Source organism: Hippopotamus amphibius, chromosome 9 (genome assembly GCF_030028045.1).
Source record: "Hippopotamus amphibius kiboko isolate mHipAmp2 chromosome 9, mHipAmp2.hap2, whole genome shotgun sequence".
NCBI classification, from domain to species: Eukaryota; Metazoa; Chordata; class Mammalia; order Artiodactyla; family Hippopotamidae; genus Hippopotamus; species Hippopotamus amphibius.
The window spans coordinates 43,576,840-43,594,518 of NC_080194.1; the positions used below are offsets into that span (position 1 = coordinate 43,576,840).

At 36.8% G+C, this 17,679-nt stretch overlaps 1 protein-coding gene and 1 pseudogene across 2 annotated transcripts in view; both read right to left on the minus strand.

Annotated features, from left to right (window-relative positions):
* RAB6A (RAB6A, member RAS oncogene family) overlaps window positions 1–17,679 on the minus strand; it is an 80,490-nt gene that overhangs the window by 41,092 nt on the left and 21,719 nt on the right. The gene's annotated exons all lie outside the window — the stretch shown is intronic.
* LOC130860147 (zeta-crystallin-like) lies at window positions 12,380–13,399 on the minus strand (annotated as a pseudogene).

Here is a 17,679-nt window from a genome sequence, read left to right on the forward strand (position 1 = left end):
GTTGCTGCACACGGGCATTCTCTAGTTGCTGTGAGTGGGGGCTACTCTTCATTGTGGTGCACGGGCTGCTCCTCATTGTAGTGGCTTCTCTTGTTGTGAAGCACAGGCTCTAGGCACGTGGGCTTCAACAGTTGTGGCACATGGGCTCAATAGTTGTGGCTCACAGGCTCTAGAGCACAGGCTCAATAGTTGTGGCACATGCACTTAGCTGCTCCATGGCATGTAGAATCTTCCCAGAGCACGGCTTGAACCTGTGCCCCCTGCACTGGCAGGCGGATTCTTAACCACTGCGCCATCTAGGAAGTCCCAGAAACCGAAGTTTTTTAAAATAATATTTATGACAATATCAAAAACAAGATACTTATATACCTAACAAATAATGTACAAGAACTCTACACTGAAAATTGCAAAACAGCTGAGAGAAATTAAGAAAGACTTAAATAAATGGAGAAATATGTCCAAGGATTGGAAGACTCAATATTGTTAAAATGTCAATTCTCTCCAAATTGATTGGGATTTAATGCAATCCCACTCAGGCAGGGCTTTGGTTTGTTTGGTGAAAATCAACAGTAATTCAAATGGGAATTCCCTGGCGGTCCAGTGATTAGGACTCCATGCTTTCACTGCTGCTTTCACACACAGCCTATGGCGTGGGTTCAATCCCTGGTCAGGGAGCTAAGATCCTGCCAGCCACGTAACAGGGCACCCCCAAAACAAACAAGCAAGCAAATAGCAACAACAACTTATTTGGAAAAGCAAAGAACTTAGGATAGCCAAGATAATCTTGAAGAACTGAGGAACTTACATTACCAGATTTCAAGATTTATCATTACAGTAAATAGGGCAATGTGAAATTAATGTACACTAAGACAAACAGGCCAGAGAATAGAGTTCAGAAACAGATTTACATGTGTATGGCCACTTAATATATGACGAAGGTGCCGACAAAATCAGTGGGGAAGAAATGGGACAACTGGAGGACTGAATGGGAAAAAAAATGATAAATGTCAAATCTGACCTCCATATTTCACACAAAAAAATAAACTTGAGATGGATCACACAGCCCCAATTGTAAACGCTAAACCCTAAAGCTCAAAAGAAAGTACAGGATACTATTTTCATGTCCTGAGGTAGGCAGAGATTTCTTAAACAGGACTCAAAAAACAGTATAAAATAAAAATATTTAAAAATTGAACTTTATCAAAATTAGAAATTTTTGTTCATCAACAGATGAGAGTGAAAAGGCAAAATGCAGATTGTGAAATATGTGACAAGGGAAATAGTTTCAGCATGACACTGTAAGGAGCTACCTACGCTCACTTCCCAGTGAAACTGGTAAGAATATTTATTTATTTATTTATTTATTTATTTATTTATTTAGGCTGCATTGGGTTTCTGTTGCTGCATGCAGGCTTTCTCTGTGGCAAGCAGAGGCTACTCTTCACTGTGGTGCATGGGCTTCTCAGTGCCATGGCTTCTCTTGTTTGGAGCACGGGCTCTAGGCTCTCGGGCTTCAATAGTTGTGGTGCACGAGCTTAGTAGTTGTGGCTCACAGGCTCTAGAGTGTAGGCTCAGTAGTTGTGGCACTCAGGCTTAGCTGCCCCGCAGCATGTGGTATCCTCCCGGACCAGGGCTTGAACCTGTGTCCCCAGAATCGGCAGGTGGATTCTTAACTACTGTGCCACCAGAGAAGTCTGGTAAGAATTTAAACAAAACAAAACAAAATTTTTAAATCTCTGGAAACAGTCCTAAAGGCATAAAGCCAATGAACATTTATTCAATAAAATATACTAAAATTCAGTAAGAAAAGAATGTGGTATCTGAACCAAAAAACAAAAACAAAAAAACCCATGTACAAGTAAGTTCATAACAGCTTTATTCATAATGGCCAAGAACCAGAAGTAATCCAAATGTTTATCAATAAGGGAATTGATAGGGAATTCCCTGGCAGTCCAGTGGTTACGACTCAGAGCTTTCACTGCTGTGGGCCCAGGTTCAATCCCTGGTCAAGAACTAAGATCTTGCAAATCGCGTGGTGCAGCCAAAAAAAGGGTGGGGGGTGGATAAACTGCGGCATAGTAATAATGAAATATTACACAGGCAAAAATAACATCTTATATATACAACAACATGGGCAAATTTCAGACATTACACAGAGTGAAAGGAGCCAGAAACAAAAGAATATATGTTGTATGATTCCATTTATATGAAGTTTAAAACTGTCAAAATTAATCAAAGGAGATAGAAGTCAAAATAGTAGTAATTTCTGGAGTTTATAACTGGAACATGGAGCCAGGGAAACTTCTGAGTGTTGGAAACTACCTGTATCTTTATCTAAGGGGTAGTTTTAAGGATGTATTAATATGCAAACTTTTCAACAAGCCATACACTTGAGATGTGTCTACTTTATGACCTTTACTAGATGTTACATTGTAATGAAAAGAATCTTAAAACAAACAAAAAAATACTTCATTATAATTATGTTATTCCCAATAGAAAGTGTATATGGACTTCCTAGTTGGCACAGTGGTTCGGAATCCGCCTGCCAATTCAGGGGACACGGGTTTGAGCCCTGCCCTGGGAAGATTCCACATGCCACGGAGCAACTAAGCCCCTGTGCCACAACTATTGAGCCTGTGCTCTAGAGCCCATGAGCCACAACTATTGAGCCCATGTGCCGCAACTATTGAGCCCATGTGCCGCAACTATTGAAGCCTACACGCCTAGAGCCCATGCTCCACAACAAGAGAAGCCACTACAATGAGGAGCCCGTGCATCACAGTGAAGAGTAGTCCCCGCTCTCCGCAACTAGAGAAAGCCCTGCACGCAGCAACGAAGACCCAATACAGCCAATAGCTAAATAAATAAATAAATTTATTTAAAAAAAAAGAAAGAAAAAGAAAGTGTATATATTTATGTGGATATCATGTAATCTTGATATATTGTAACAAGAAGGGTCTTTACGTCTGCTGCAGTCTACCTTACAACTGAGAAGAACAACAGACAAACCCAAACTAGGGGACACTCTAAAAGATACCGGGCCTCATGATGAATCATAAAAAACAAACGAAGGCTAAGTGAGAAATTGTCACAAACCAGAGGAATCTAGGGACACATGAAAATTAAATGCAATGTGGTACTCTGGATTGCATCCTGGAACAGAAAAAGGATATTAATGAAAAAACTAGTAACATTCAAAATAGTGTCTGGGGAGTCTGGTTATAAACAGTAATATACCAATGTCAATTTTTTAATTCAGACAAAGGTATCACAGTAATATAAGATGTTAACATAGGGTAAAAAGGTGAGAGTTAAGTGGGAATTCTGTACTATGTTTGCAATTTTTCTATATATGTAAAATCATTCCAAGATAAAAAGTTTATTAACAAAGGTAAAGCACATATATACAAACACATATATATAAACACACAGATATATGTATATATACACACACACATATATATATAATCTCAATTAAAAGTTTAAAAAATTTCTACACTTTACTGTATTATATATTACGCCTAAAAAAAAAATTAACAAGCCTCAGAGCCTGCACCTGTACCTACAGCTTGACCCCCTAAACAGGGAGATCAGAGGATCCCTGTAAACAGTGGGTCAGAGGATTCTGGTTAGCTGGCACCAAACAGTAAAAGTAACAGTATCCTGACTCTGGAGTATACTCATATTCACTTGAGTCAACCTTTCATTCAAGTTGGGTAGGATTATCATAAAGGTCGTAAAACAGGGACACTTCATCAAGTTTACATAGACTGTATGAAGTAGTCTATGCCTGCTTGCTAATAAATGGTTAATAAATTCTATAGGTATGACAGAAAGAGGGAACAAAGACAGAAAGGACACAGGGATGGAAGCTGGATTGCTACTAATTCAGGGTAGCAGAGGAGTATGTGAGAGAAATAAAACAAGAATTGGCAAAATGTTAGTAACTGAAGCTCTCTGATGGTACTTGGGAACTGAAAACCAAAATCAATCACACTCACACAGCTTACTAGCTACATAAACATGACTTACCACCCTAGTGTTATCAACCTGACTTTACTACTCTAGGAAATTCTTGTCTAGGGAAACAAGAGTTGCAATAACTATTGTTCCTTCAGGAAATTTCCCAAAGTCCATCAAATTAACATAAAACTGTTCATCTAGTCACTAGATAGCATAAAATGGTTGTTTACTCTCATAGATTCTTTGAACTTTGTCCCCAAACCCTCACACTCTGTAATGCCCACAAATCTTTAACTATTATAACACAATCCTTATCTAATCCTAATCAAGTCCCCGTATTAATACAGCTCCTAAATCAGACCCCCAAACCCGTAATCATCCTAACTTTGCCTTGCTTCTTCTCCAAGAGGCTACTGTGTTGGGCTGAATAGTGTATCCCCAAAACTCCTATTCACCGGAAAACTGAAAAGTTACCTTACTTGGAAATAGAGTCTTTGCAGATACAATCAAGTTAAAATGTGGTCATGCTGGATTTGGGTGAGTCCTAATCCAACCACTGGTATCCTTATAGGAAGGAAATTTGGGCAAAGAGGAGACACAGAGAGAGGAGAATGCCATGTGAAGATGAGGCAGAGAAGGGAGTTACACTGCCACAATCCAAGGAAAGCCATGCACTGCTGGCAGTAATCAGAAGCTAGGAGAGATACATAGGACGGTTTCTTCTGCAGAGCCTTCACAGGGTGAATGACGCCTCCCCCTGCCCGCCCCCCTCCTCCCCACCCCCCTCCTCCCCGTGACAACTTGATTTGAGACTTCTAGCCTCCAAGAGCTGTGAAATAAGAAATTTCTATCATTTTAAGCCACTAATTTGTGGTAATTGCTATGGTAGCCCTAAGAAACTAATACAGCTCCTAGGACTAAATATTATCTTCCTTAAAGTGGTAAGCAATAAATTCAGATTTATCCTAACAGCAGGTTGTTTTGGTGGTTACCTTCAGGGAGTAAGCACTGAAAAGGATTCATTATACTATCTGTATTATGGGATACATGTTTGAAAATATCCATAATAAAAAGTATTTTAAAATATTTTCATAATCCAACATGTCATGGTCCCAATGTAAAACTCAGCACTTTACAATTAAATCATTACAAAGAATCAATGGATGTTCTGTCATGTACTACTTCAAATGTCATTTTATGTGAAGCCTTTACCCAAATACCCTAAGTCTTTGTGGCTCCACCCTCTACACTCTCCTGACACTTGGTACATATAGCCTTAACAACAGCTCTTCTCCTTAGGATGAACAGGTCCGTCTAAGGAAAGATGAATAAATCAATGGCCCTGACAATAATATTAACAAAGGCTATGAATCCTAAATGGTATGGTGTGGTGTTAGGTCATCTAATTACTTTTTGTCATTTAAAACAGGAGAAGCCTTTGGGGTATTTTATTTCAAATTCCAATATCAGTAAAGCTAACAGAAAATGCTCCATGGTTGGGAATATAGGGACAACCTTTCCTATAGGGCCACTTTGCATTATTTATCAAAAATAGTAACATGCAGCTCAATCCAGCATGCAGTTTGATCTAAACGGGTAAAAAAATAATCAGACATATGCACAAGGATTTAGGTATAAGATTGTACCTATATATAGCGTAAGTATCTTTAAGAGTAAAATTCAGAAACAGCCTACTTTTCAACAAGGCCATCCATGGTTATATAAATTATGTTGCCTTCATAAGGTCCACAATGCTATGTACCTAATTCAAATTTTTGCTACAGAAAACTTGGTGCCAAAGGAAATGGGTAAAAATATTTTAATGTAAAAATAAAGTTGTAAAAAGAAAAACCTGTATAATTTCATTACCCCAATTTTGCTAAAGCAAATACATGTATTAAATAATCACAATCAAGAAAGATTACAACTACAATAATTAAAACTTATAAAAGCAAAACAATTTCTAATAGTAAAAGTCTAAACATTAGAGGAGAAAAAAACAACTAAGAGGAGAAGCTCAGTTAAATCTACACTAATTTCTTCTCAAGTAGTAAATACATACTATACTTAAAAGAATCTAAAATTGGTACAGTTATGCAATTAAGACTCTGAAATGCAATCAGAGATCCACGAAGCAACAAAAAATTTTGTCCCTACGTCAGATTTCTGAATACATGTCCATTTATGTATTTTAAGTTAAAATGCTTAAAATATGTATCATTTTTCATTATTCCTTATTATATGACTTCCAGTTAATCAATTACCAACACTAATGTCTACTGGTGTCCTTTATAAAGAAGCAGTAGTTGTAAATACAAAAAGCTATACATTCACCCAAAAGATAACTCTCTAAACAGCTTATTTTGGATTAGTAGACCGCAGTGAAATATTCAAACATCCCATTCTGATGCATATATTTTTAAGTAATCTCTAAAACTACAATGGTATTTACAATGCTGTCTCAATTCCACCTCCAGAAACAGAAATTCTAGCCCAATTCCAACATTTATAACAACATTTCTGAAATCACACCATCTGGAAAGCACTATGTATACTCTCTTGTAATTCTAGTAAAGACTAGACACTGACAAGTTCTTAGTGGGATTCCTAATTCATTTTACCATAAAAACCACTGGCAAACAATTTAGGTATGAAATCTAATCCAAATGGTAGGGCTATATCTTTTTTTTTTTTTTTTTTTTTGGCACACGGGCTTAGTTGCTCCGCGGCATGTGGGATCTTCCTGGAGCAGGGATCGAACCCATGTCCTCTGCATTGGCAGGCTGATTCTTAACCTCTGCCCCACCTAGGAAGCCCCAAGGGCTATATCTTTTAAACATTTGTAGCCAAATATATGAAAGGAAAAGATTCTACTCACTTATATTTCTTCATTTTAATAAGCACATACTAAATGCTAGGGATGACATGAATGCTGGGGAGAAAAAAGCAATTAAAACATAGTCCCTGTTCAGGTTAAGTAGGGTAAGGAGAAAAAATTATTGCAGTGTGATTAAAAAGTACAGTAGAAGTATGCACAGGATGTTGTGGGTGGGAGCAATCCATATAATGAGGCTGGAAGGTCAGGGAAAACCTCCCAGTGAAAAATGACTTTAAAGCTAAGGCCAGAAAGAGAGGTTAACTAGAAGAGAGAGACAACATGGCATTGCAGGCCTTAAGAAGCACCATGAGCTACCCTATATTAGAGAGCTTAGTTGTGGAGCTTTATTTAATTTTCTAATCTTATCTGGAATACAACTAAAAAGATATAAATTTAAATATGTAACTCAATTTATATATAGAAGTACCTGAATCTTCAAAAATAAATCAGAAAAGAACATTTGCAATAAGCCATACACAGGATATAACTCTTAAATTACAGTCTGATGAGATTTTAATTCTAATATTGAACTTATCCCAACTTCAAAAGTCTACTGAGTAAATAAGCAATATTTAGGGAAATAGTTTCTGAGTTGGAATCCCAGTTCCGCCTTTTTAAAAAAAATTGAGATGTAATTCACATATCATAAAATTCACCCTTCTAAAGTGCAAACTTCAGTAGTTTTTAGTATATTCACAAAATTATACAACCATCACCACTAATTCCAGAACATTTTCATCACTCCAAAAAAGAAATCCCATAGCAGTCACTCCTCAAAATCCCAGTGCTGGCAACCATTGATCTACTTTCTATCTCTATGGATTTGCCTATTCTCCAGCCCACTTTTTACCAGCTACATAACTTGTACAGTTTACTTAATCTTTCTGTGCCACAATTTCATCTATAAAGTAGTATAATAATTTCCTATATCACAGTGGTAATTAACACATACAAAACCTATGTTCAGTGAATATAAATTATTAGAAAGCATTTTAGAAGACAAGTTTTCTTTTTAACCACCTAAGATTTCAACAGAACTGAAAATAATTCTAGATAAGTCTAGAATCTAGGTATCCCCTAATTGAAAATAAATGCTGGACCATAAGGCAAAACTCAACAAATTTCAAAGATTTAAAATCATATAAAATATATTTTCTGCTCTCAGTGAAGCTGAACAAGAAATTTATAAACAAAAGATATCTAGAAAGACACAAAATGTTTGGAAATAAACTAATATACTTCTAACCCATGGGTTCATGAAGAAATAACAATGGAAAATTTAAAATAATCTCAACTAAATGATAATGAAAATATTTTAATGTATGTTACACACTTTTCATAACAACCAAAAAGTAGAAACAAGCCAAATGTTTACCACCTCATGAATGAATAAACAAAATGTGATATATTCATACAATGGAATATTATTCAGTCATAAAAAGGAATGAAGTACTCATACATGCCATGACAAGAATGAATTTAGAAAATACTATGCTAAGTGAAAGAAGTCAGTCACAAAAGACCAAATATGATTCCATTTATATGAAATGTATAGAACAGGCAAATATATAGAGGCAGAAACCAGATTAGTGGTTGCTTAATGGTGGGAGAGGGTATGGAAATTGGCTGATGATGGCTAATGGATGCAAAGGTTCTTTTGGAGGTAATGAAAATGTTCTAAAATTGTTTGTGGTAATGGTTGCACAAATCTGTGAATATACTAAAAACTACTGAATTGTACACTTCAAATGAGTGAATTGTAAGGTATATGATTTTTTTTTTAATTTCCAGTAGAATGTATTGCAGTTACCATGTTATTTTTTTTATTTTTATTTTATATTGGCATATAGTTGATTAACAATGTTGTGTAACTTTCAGTTGTACAGCAGAGTGATTCAGTTATATATACACATGTATCCTTTTTCAAATTATTTTCCCACTCAGGTTATTACAGAGTATTGAGCAGAGTTCCCTATGCTATATAGTAGGTCCTTGTTGGTTATCTATTTTAAATATAGCAGTGTGTACATGTCAATCCTAAATTCCCAATCTACCCCCACCCACACTTCCCCCATGGTAACCATAAATTCATTCTCTAAGTCTGTGAGTCTGTTTGTCCTATAAATAAGTTCATTTGTATCATTTTTTTAAGATTCTGCATATTAGCGATATCATATATTTGTCTTTAACTTCACGTAGTATGATAATCTCCAAGTCCATCCATGTTGCTACAGATGGCATTATTTCATTCTTTTTAACGGCTGAGTAATACTGCATTGTATATATGTACCACATCTTCTTTACCCATTCATCTGTCAATGGACATTTAGGTTGCTTCCATGTCTTGGCTATTGTAAAGGGTGCTGTAATGAACACTGGGATGCATGTATCTTTTTGAACCATGGTTTCTTCCAGACATATACCCAAGAGGGGGATTGCTGGATCATATGGTAGCTCTGTTTTTAGTTTCTTAAGGAACCTCCATACTGGCTATACCAACTTACATTCCCACCCACAAGGTAGGAGGGATCCCTTTTCTCCACACCCTCTCCAGCATTTATCGTTTGCTGACTTTTTGATGATGGCCATTCTGTCTGGTGTGAGGTGATATCTCACTGCAGTTTTGATTTGCATTTCTCTAATAATTAGCAATGTTGAGCATCTTTTCATGTGCCTCTTGGTCATCTGTATGTCTTCTTTGGAGAAATGTCTAGTTAGGTCTTAGCCATTTTTTGATTGGATTGCTTGTTTTTTTTGATATTGAGCCACATGAGCTGTTTGGAAATTCTGGATATTAATCCCTTGTCGGTCGCATCATTCGCAAATACTTTCTTTCATTCTCTGGGATGTTTTTTCATATTATGGTCTGCTGTGCAAAAGCTTTTGAGTTTAATTAGGTCACATTTGTTTGTTCTTATTTCTATTACTCTAGGAGACAAATCAAAAAAGATATTGCTCCAATTTATGTCAAAGAGTGTTCTGCCTATATTTTCCTCCAAGAGTTTTATTGTATCCGGTCTTACATTCAGGTCTTTGATCCATTTTGAGTTTATTTTTGTGTATGGTGTTAGGAAGTGTTCTAATTTCATTCTTTTACATGTAGCTGTCCAGCTTCCCCAGTACCATTTATTGAAGAGACCGTCTTTTCTCCATTGTATAGCCTTGCCTCCATCGTCGTAGATTAATTGACCACAGGTGCATGGGTTTATTTCTGGGCTTTCTATACTGTTCCATTGTTCTACATTTCTACTTTTGTGCCAGTACCAAACTGTTTTTGATATTTTTTCATCAAAAGCTACTACTGTAGCTTTGTAGTATAGTCTCAAGTCAGGGAGCCTGATTCGTCCAGCTCTGGTTTTCTTTCTCGAGATTGCTTTGGCTATTCAAGGTCTTTTGTGTCTCCATATAAATTTTAAAAATTTTTATTCTAGTTCTATGAAAAATGCCATTGGTAATTTGATAGGGATTACACTGAATCTGTAGTTGTTTTGGATATTAAAGTCATTTTCACAGTATTGATTCTTTCAATCCAAGAACATGGTATATCTCTCCATCTGTTTGTGTCATCTCCCATTTCTTTCATCACTGTCTTACAGTTTTTGGAGTACAGGTCTTTTGCCTCCTAAGGTAGGTTTATCCCTAAGTATTTTATTCTTTTTGATGAGATGGTAAATGGGACTGTTTCTTTCATTTCTCTTTCTGATCTTTTGTTATTAGTGTATAGAAATGCAACAGATTTCTGTGTATTTATTTTGTATCCTGAAACTTTACCAAATTTATTGATGAGCTCTAGTAGTTTTCTGGTAGCATCTTTAGGATTTCCTATGTATAGTATCATGTCATCTGCAAAAAGTGAGTTTTACTTCTTTTTCAATTTGGATTCCCTTTATTTCTTTTTCTTCTCTGCTTGCCATGGCTGAAACTTCCAAAACTATGTTGAATAAAAGTGGTGAGAGTGGACATCCTTGTCGTGTTCCTGATCTTAGAGGAAATGCTTTCAGCTTTTCACCGTTGAGTATGATGTCAGTTGTAGATTTGTCATATACACAGCCTTTATGATGTTGAGGTATGTTCCCTCTATGCCCACTTTCTGGAGAGTTTTTAATCATAAATGGGTGCTGAATTTTGTCAAAAGTATTTCTGCATCTATTGAGATGATCATATGGCTTTTATTCTTCAATTTGTTGATATGGTGTATCACACTGACTGGTTTGCAGATATTGAAAAATCCTTGAGGCTTCCCTGGTACCACAGTGGTTAAACATCTGCCTGCCAATGCAGAGGACACGGGTTCAATCCCTGATGCCGAGGGGCAACTAAGCCCATGCGTCACAACTACTGAGCCTGCACTCTAGAGCTCATGAGCCACAACTAATGAGCCCACGCGCCACAACTACTGAGGCCCACGCACCTACAGCCCACGCTCTGCAACAAGAGAAGCCACTGCAATGAGAAGCCTGCACACCGCAATGAAGAGTAGCCCCTGCTCTCCACAACTACAGAAAGCCCACATGCAGCAACAAAGACTCAAAACAGCCAATAAATAAAAATAAATAAAGAGAAAAATCCCTGCATCCCTGGGATAAATCACACTTGATCATGGTGTATGACCCTTTTAATGTATTGTTGGATTTGCTTTGTTATTTTGTTGAGGACTTTTGCATCTATGTTCATCCGTGATATTGGTGATGGCTGCACAACTCTGTGGATATACTAAAAACTAATGAATTGTACACGTTAAATGAGTGAATTGTATAGGATTTAAAAAATTGTTTTTTAATTTCCTCTAGAATTTATTTCAGTTGCCATGTTATGATAACAAAAGCATATCATTCCTAATGTGTCAAATTTGTTTATTAATAAAAATGTGGGATCCTTATCACACAAACAGATAATTCTAAATCTACTTTGAAGTGGAATCAATCAATAAGTATCCATTTGGAAACTGTACCTAGTATCACTTTGTACCAAAGATAAGACTGCTATCCTCACAGAATATATGGATCATTGGTAATCAATCATTAAACTAGTGAATGTCATAATACATTGTGAAATATTGGAAAACTAACAAATTTATCTGGACATTATTTATCTCGCCCAGAAGAGACTTGTAGATCTAGATGAAATTAGTTTGGAAATGGGGTCTTGTTTAGTGCAGAAAATCTTCAAAGTCCAATACAGTTCTCAGCTAATCAGAGACTAAAGAACCTTTATAAGGAGAAGTACGCTTGGAAATCAAGCAGTCTTACTTTGAGTTAGAAGGTTTTAGTCAAAGTATGGAATTAACGATCAAGTATCAGGAATTTCTGTAATATACTCCAAAGCCAAGTGACCACTAACATTCTATTTCCTACTATGATGATTCCTTGATGAGAGGTAGAAGGCAATATTCTTTATTGCTAGCTATAAAATAAATTGTACTCCAATGCCTATGATCCCTAAAGATAAATCTTTTTTTTTAAATATAAGAAACTCATTGAATCAAATGAATGCTAATTAAAGCAAATGTAGTATACATAAAACTGAGGTAAGACACCTCTAATTACACAGGAAATCTATGAAAGGATTAATCATTTTAAGAGAAGACATTTTTTCAGTAGCCCCACTGCTATGAATATCATCTTCATGAGCCTGGGCCACCTTCTCCAATGGAATCTGAGGACCATTACTGGTCTCAACCAACCAATTTCCATCCTGCCCTGAAGGGCTGCTGCAAACTGCTGAAATTCCTCCTCGGTGGATGAACAGAGAGCAACTCCTATTATGCTAGATTCCTTTGCCATGGTGTCTCCTGTGGGTTTATTTCAATAGGACCTCTGCTCCCAACAACTAATACCTATCCTCTATGTGACAGATTCAAATCATTGCTATGATCTACATTAGCTAATATTTCAATAATCACATCAACTCCTTTTCACCAACAGATTTCTTAATTTTATCAGTATAATTAGCTTCTTTGTGATTAAACACTTCGTGGGCTCCATTTTGCAAAACAATGTTTCATCCTTCCTTGGTAGCAGTTGTGCCCCAAACCTTTAAGCTGTAAGTCCTAGCAATCCGGCATGCTGCTATACCAACTCCTCCACTAGCTCCATGAACCATAACACTTTCTCCAGCTTTCACACAACCACTGTGGAGCAGAGCTCGATAAAAAGTAAAATACAGGATACTGATGGCAGCTCCTTGTTTAAAGTCCAGTTTTTTTGGCAGTGTGTAAACAGTGTGATTGGCTGCCAGGGCATACTCTGCATAGCCCCCAAAGATCATGCTGGTAATGAAAATTCTGTTACTTTTCCTGAAAGCAGATGCACATTCCCCAACAGTTTTTATTATTCCAGCCACATCTAAACCAGAAGTATAAGGTAGAAGTGCTTTTCTACTGTAGGTACCAGAGCGAATTTAAGTGTCCACTGGGTTTACACTACATGCTTGGACTTTGATTAGAACCTGATGGTCTTTAGGAATTGGTATGGCAACATCCGGTTGGTGTTTCAGCACTTCTGGTCCACCAAATTCAAAAATGCTACTAGCTCTCAACAACCTCTGTTCGGTCACCATGGTGATATAGATACCTTCTAGAGTGGGAAATCAAAATCCGCAAGAGCTCCCTCAGATTTCACAGAAAAAAAGGGCTGTGTGGTATATGATTTTATCTCAATAAAGCTGTTATTAAAAATCTATCGTGGTGATTGTTGTACAACAATGTGAAATAATTAATGCCACTGAACTGTACAACTAGAAGTAAGTTAAAATGGAAAATTCTGGGACTTCCCTGGTGGTGCAGTGGTTAAGAATCTGCCTGCCAATGCAGGGGATATGGGTTCGATCCCTGGTCCGGGAAGATCCCGCATGCTATGGAGCAACTAAGCCCCTGCACTATAACTTCTAAGCTTGTGCTCTAGAGCCCGTGAGCCACAACTACTGAGCCTGCATGCCGCAACTACTGAAGCCCATGCACCTAGAGCTTGTGCTCTGCAACAAGAGAAGCCACTGAAATGAGAAGCCTGAGTACCAAAACAAAGAGTAGCCCCCTCTTGCCACACCAGAGAAAGCCCGTGTGCAGCAATGAAGACCCAATGCAGCCAAAAAAAAAAAAAGTTTAAAAAAATGGTAAATTTTGCTATGCATAATAATTTTAATATTGGTACATCAAAAATAACTAAAAAAGGGGACTGATTATTTAAGATTGGAGGAACTAATTATTGGGTCTCTGGAAGACCAAGGCACACTAATTTAAGAGATAACTTCTATAAGTGGTCAAGTAATTCTTCACATAATATACTCTTCAAGAATATTTAGGATTCAAAAATTATAAGACTAATATTTGCATAAAAGGAGAAGGCTCAATTATTTTACAACTTATATAAATGAAAATTTATGAACTGCTTCAAAATCTGGTCAGTTATACTGGCCAGATAATACTGAAACAGATGAGATATTTGTATTTTCTAACTTTTCCCCACAAAATAAGCCATTATAAAAGATTACTGTTATGATAATAATAGTAGCTGAAATAAGATGCTATGATTTTAGTAACAGAGTTAAGCATAAAAGAACAACAAACAAACAACAACACTATCTGTAGTCAATAATGGTAACAAAGACACCTGAATAAGGTACCTAGGGACTACAGCAAAAAAGCTCAGCTGCAAGCAAAACTCACTGCAATATCATAGCCAAAATGTCTCACCTAGATGATGCAATTTTACAGCAAAACACAAAATCAATTAAATCAAGCTGACACTACTCCAATGTAGCAAACCTAGTCAACAACAATGAAGTTCAATAACGCTAGTAGCCTTTCTCTAAAGATGTAAACTGAATAAAGATTTTTGTTTTCCCTAAAGCTTTAAAAAAAAGAACTACAACTACACTTGTACTATCACATTCAAAAATGGGGAGAATGAATTTGGTTGTATAAAATACTTGCTGAAATAAGTAACTTCACATCTATGGCTCAGAAGTTGTTTTTTAATAAAGATGCTTTATTTCTTTACAGTAATATTTATTTAAAGGCATTAAACCTATGATATGAGTGTCTAGGATGATAAAATGGAGACACCCAAAGTGAAAACAAAAAATATTTAACTATACAAGACATGGAGACAGAAAAGATATTCACATAAAAGTAAAGACCCACTGGCTACTCTTACCAAAGATGAATAAAACAAATCTATAAACACATAAACAAATCTATTAATGCTTGGATGGCGACTATTTCTTACTTCATTCTAAACTACAAAGTACTAGGAAATAAGGAGGCTGGAGGATGAGAATGAAAAACAAATATGAGTTAGGCCTTGAATGCAAAGGAGTTTACAATCCACTGAAAGAGAGTGAACAAGAGAGTAAAGCACTGTACAAAGAAAGCATCCATTCTCCATACTACCAGAGGTATTGTTCATCGATTTATAAACATTCCAAGGCTCCCCAGTATCCACAAGCTGAAGATCCTTAGCAAACATTCAAACTTGAGCTTAGCTTTTCTAGTATTATCTCTTACCCTTGCTAAACATAAATATCATCTGACAATGATAGAAGGCTATTAGTTATTCTTCAAGCATAACATGTTCCTCGGAGCCTCTGAGATTTTGCTCATGTAAATCAATTTTGTGGAACTTCTTTCCTGGTTACATTATGTACTTATGAATTCAACATCAGATACGGTTCTGCCTGGAGGAGAGAAAAACTAAATTACCTCTCAAAATTATTTTCAGCCGAGCTCCCTGGTGGCCTAGTGGTTAGGATTCCAGGCTTTCACTGCTGTGGCCTGGGTTCAATCCCTACTCAGGGAACTGAGACTTCCGCAAGCCATGCAGGGCAACAACAAAATTTTACTTTCAGCCTAAGACTGTATTTCTATGTGTATAAAAACAGATGATTGAGCTTGGTGTACCCCCCAAAAAATAAAAAATAAAAAAATTGTATTCCTAGAAGTATTTTATAAAGCAGAAGGCTTTTATTTTATTCCTACAACAAAGTTAACATTCATCTATGAATGTACCTTAAGGATAAAATGATGAGTTGGACTAATTTAAAATGATACATGCATCCCAATGTTCATAGCAGCACTGTTTACAATAGCCAAGACATGGAAGCAACCTAAATGTCCCATCGACAGATGAATGGATAAAGATGGTGGAATACTACTCAATTATCAAAAAGAATGAAATAATGCCACTTGCAGCAACATGGATGGACGTAGAGATTATCATACTAAGTGAAGTAAGTCAGAAAGAGAAAAATACCAAATGATATCACTTATATGTAAAATCTAGAATATGATACAAATGAAGTTATTTACAAAACAGAAAGACTCACAGACTTAGAAACCAAACTTATGGTTATAAGGGGTAAAGGGGTTAGGGAAGGGATAAATTAGGAGTTTGGGATTAGCAGATACGAACTACTACATATAAAATAAACAAAAAGGTCCTATTGTATAGCACAGAGAACGACATTCAATATTCTGTAATAAATCATAATGGAAAAGAATATGAATATGTATACATACATACATATATATAAAACTGAATCACTTTGCTGTACACCAGAAACTAACACAAATCAACTATACTTCAATAAAAAAAAATTTTTTTTTAAAGATGAGTTGGGGACTTCCTAGGTGGCGCAATGGGTAAGAATCCGCCTGCCAATGCAGGGGACACGGGTTCAATCCCTGCCCCAGGAAGATACCACATGCCACGGAGCAACTAAGCCAGTGTGCCACAACTATTGAGCCTGCGCTCTAGAGCCCGTGAGCCACAACTACTGAGCCCATGTGCCGCAACTACTGAAGCCCACGTGCCTAGAGCTCGTGCTCTGCAGCAAGACAGGCCACCACAATGAGAAGTCTGCGCACCACAAGGAAGAGTAGTCCCCATTTGCCACAACTAGAGAAAGCCTGTATGCAGCAACGAAGACCCAACACAGCCAATAAAATAAATTAATTAATTAATTAAAAAAAAAAAGATGAGTTGGAAATCATCTGTACTTTCAAAGAACAGTTCAGTGGGAAGTTCAAAATAAGTACTAGTGTTAAGACTAGCTTTAGCAGCATTAACTTTACTCAAAAACTTTTCAAGTCTAAGTGTAGAAATTTAAGATAAGGAAAAAGATGATAAACTTTTCCTTACTGGGAAAAATAAGAAAAAAAGGCAATATAAGAAACTTATCTTGGGGCTTCCCTAGTGGCACAGTGGTTAAGGACCAGCCTGCCAACGCAGGGGACACGGGTTCAATCCCCAGTCCAGGAAGATCCCACATGCCACAGAGCAACTAAGCCCGTTTGCCACAACTACTGAGCCTGCACTCTAGAGCCCTCAATCCACAACTACTGGGCCCACGTGCCACATCTACTGAAGCTCGCACACCTAGAGACCATGCTCCTCAACAAGAGAAGCCACTGCAATGAGAAGCCCATGTACCACAATGAAGAGCAGCCTCTGAAGAGTAGCTCCTGCTCTCAGCAACTAGAGAAAGCCCATGCTTAGCAACAAAGACCCAATGCAGCCAATAAATAAATAAATAAAATTAAAAGAAAAAACAAAAACGTATCTCAAATTATCTTGTTTGTGCATTTATTTACTATTTTACCTCTTCCAATTTACAAATGATAAGCTGTAGAACAAGAATCTCATCTATCTTGTTCATGGCTATATTCACAGTGCTGGTGCCTGCCTAGCACTAAATGAAATAATCAATGAAAGCAACCATCAAGTACACAGCATTCACTAACGTTGTCCAGAGCCTGCATTTTTGGAAAAATGAAAGTAGATACAGCTCACAGGGACATACTTATGATAAAACTCAGTAAACTTAAGTTTTTAGAACCAGAA